The 3329-nt window shown below is 44.7% G+C and overlaps 1 pseudogene; it reads right to left on the bottom strand.

Annotated features, from left to right (window-relative positions):
* Positions 1-370: 370 nt before the first annotated feature.
* Positions 371-856, bottom strand: LOC119526142 (annotated as a pseudogene).
* Positions 857-3329: the final 2473 nt, after the last annotated feature.

The following is a 3329-nucleotide window of genomic DNA, read 5'->3' as shown; positions in this document are numbered from 1 at the left end:
CCTGATGAAAAATTAAAAGTAAAATATAAACATAAAGGCAATTTAAACACTGATATTAATTTATCTGAGTTAATCCAAGTCAGTGACTAAAGAGCTTTATTTGAAAAAGCTGAGGTCAAAAAATCTTTAGGAGACATACATGTACACATGCACAGTTGAAGGTCAAGGGCGAAAACCCATGATGAATACTATTAAGCAAAGGATGTATGACGTCCATCACACATCTGTTTCAAAAACAGCATGCTTCCAAAATTATACATTTTTTTACAAATATACTCTATAGTATTAATAACTGTAGAGAAACAACTGGAATGAGTTTCAAAATATGACATTCATGGGGCAGCCTGGAACCTTATCTTAGGACATCATTTTAATCTTGGGGCTTTAAGAACATCTTCTTTGCTTTAATTGGTTTCAGGTTTCCATTGCATCTTCTTCATAACTGGCACGGTCTCTTTTCTTGGCAAACGTTTTTCCAATTGTTCCCACCAAGGTCTCATATCTTCTAGCCATTTCGTCGTCATGCACATCGAGCTCCACTGTTTCATCTTTAATGTCTTCTGCTTTGTTTTTGGCATTCATCTGAAGCATTAATTTCTCTACCTCAGGATTAAATCCTCTTGAATGACATTCTACCGTAGAGAAGGTCTTCACATAACATAAAACTCTGCTCTTCTATTATGAAACTCTCTTTCTCTTTAAGTTCTGGCAAACCCAAGTACCAGTGCTCTTCACTAATGCTTTCCTTCTCTTCCACTTCAGATTGTTTCTTGGTTTCAGAGTCCAATCCCCTTTGCAGGGCTTTCCCACAGTGGCAGCATTTAAAGCCAAGGAACCCATGTTCTGAGTGGTCCATTGGGTTAAATCAGGCCATCTGTCCGAGAGTTGGGCCAGGGAGGGCCCATGGTTCAGTCCTGTTTCTAGGGATAGGGAGTTGAGTTCAGGGTCTGTTACCATAGGTCGAGCAGGGTTTGATGCCTTCCAGTGGAGGCGCCTGGTCCCATGGCTCATCCCAGAATCAATTTATCCAGCTTGGGGCCTCAGGTCTCTTGCTGCCATACCCCCTACCTGTCCCCTCATTGTGGGCAGAAATCCGGTCAGATTGCATGGATGGGGGTGGGCTCAGGACCCATGGGCCAAGAATCTGCAGACTGAAATCTAGAAAGGATCAGATGACAGAGCCAAAGCCTGATGGACAAGTACAAGAAAAGGTGGCTGTTGAGGGTGCTGGCCATTTGCCACAACCAGATACCTCACCTGCAAGGGCTTTTCTCAGGGTGTCCAGGATCTCACCAAGCAATAGCAGTTTAGACCCTCATCTGCCATGGGTGCTAATCCAGGAGCAGATCATGGTAACTGAAAAAGCAGCCTACCCTGCCATGGAGTCTCGAGCCAAAGATTCTGTGGACTGGAAAGGCCTTTGCCACAACTGGGTGTCCCCATAGTTAGCAGAGTTGACTTTACTGGGTGCCCTGTCATTTCTTGGGAGGTGCTGAGTGAGGAACTTGGCCACAGGCAAAGGCTTTTCTGAAAAACCTTCCCATAGGCACAAACTCTCTTGTGCTCATTGATGCTTGAATCTTGACTGATGGCTTTTGCATGTTCAGTGCTTCTTCTGTGGGTGGCATTGCTGATGTCAAATGAGGTAAGAACTGTAAGCAAAGGTTTTCCCATAACTCCTTATATTCACATGGCTTCTCTCCAGTGTGAGTTTTCTGATGTCCTAGGAGACTTGAACCACAGTTGAAGGCTTTCCCGCATTCACCACATGTAGGGGGCTTTCTCTGGTGTGGATTCTCTGATGTTTGGCAGGTGGGAATTGTGCTTGAATATTTTCTGCACTTACAGGTCTTCTCTCTGTGTGAACTTGCTGATGTTGAATATGGTCTGCCTTGTGCTTAAAGATTTGTTCACATTCATTGTATTCATAGAGTTTCTTTCTCTGAAAAGAACAAACACAGGAACCCCCTCAAAATTATCCTTGAAGGAAACATGGAAGGCATCAGACAGGCTCCTTGTCTTCCAGGCTCAGGCCTGGCCCTTTGCTATGTTTCCGACCTAAGAAGACCTTTTGTTTGGTGTATTCTTTGCTGACACTTTTTCTTTGCAAGTGTCCTCCTGCACATCTACTTCTTCCTTTGGAATTTGTGTCTTTTTTTTTTTTCTTTGTCTGGAGTCTTTTCCATCTTGCTCTGCTCCCAGGAAGAAGGAAGAACCATGTGGAAGCCAGTTTGGACCGAGGATCCGCAGCCTCTCCCTGCGGGGGAAGGCCAGGGACAAAGCTCCAGAATCTTATAAACATCTCTTCTTATAACTCCATTTATTCAGAACTGGTTTGCTTTTGACACAATTCTTCATTTTGCAAGTTTGTAACTAAAGCTCTGGAACTGAAAATCTTGGATGCATGTACAGCTGGTCCTGTGAAACCTCACCCTCCTTTGGGGAGCTTGGTTGTGAATGTAGAAGGAGGGGGAGGGAGCTGCGTCTGTAGCAGGGCCATATCCCAACCTTCTGTTGCAGCCAGAGGGCTAGCAAGTAGGAATCCAGTAAGTACCTGGCCAGGAGGAGCAGACAGCACACTGAGGCTCCCCTGTTTAGGAGGTGCTTCATATGCTCTGGGTCTGGAGGGGGACGAGCAGGAGGGCAAGTGCTCCTCTCGCCGTTGTCCCTGCTGCACACTGGCCTTACACACTGGGCAATGCCTGGGCAGGAGGAAAGCCTGAGCAGATGATGGCCCTGCAGCTGCCGTGGGAAGGGGAGACCCAGGGCTGAGGTGAAGACACTCGGTGCCTGCCATGCCACTCACCTGACAGCCCATTTGGATTTGTGAAATATTTTCCAATATATTGTTGAGGAGAATTTAAAAGGGGATATTCTGTTGGAATTGGATTGAGTTCCCTTTTTAAGGGGTAGGGTTCTAGATTCAAGCTTCTCTATTATGTCTCTCTCTCTTTTCTCTGGATTAGGCTCTAGTGGAGCCCTCTAACACCTGCCATTTCTTTATCTAGTAAGCAAAGCTACTTTAGTGATAACTTGTTCCTTTTGTCTCAAAATGTTTGGCCTTCACTTTTCCCCTAGTCTATGTGTAGATTTAATTTTGGTTTTGACATGATCTTTTGATCCTGAACTTGTGAGAAATCCCAATTTCCAAGTTCCTTGTTTCCAAGACATCTGAGCCCGGTCGTCAGAAATCTTCTCAGGGTTTTGATGGATGCTTTGAATGGTCGAGTTCCAAGTTGGACTGCACATCAGAATCACCTGGAAAGTTGAAAGAAAGTTGAAAGAAAGAAAATCAAATCAGAATATTAGAATGCTAACTCAAGTATGCC

Source organism: Choloepus didactylus, chromosome 1, assembly GCF_015220235.1.
Source record: "Choloepus didactylus isolate mChoDid1 chromosome 1, mChoDid1.pri, whole genome shotgun sequence".
In the NCBI taxonomy this organism is placed as follows: domain Eukaryota; kingdom Metazoa; phylum Chordata; class Mammalia; order Pilosa; family Megalonychidae; genus Choloepus; species Choloepus didactylus.
Note: the sequence above shows the minus strand (reverse complement) of the source record. Positions and strands in the feature narration are given on the sequence as shown.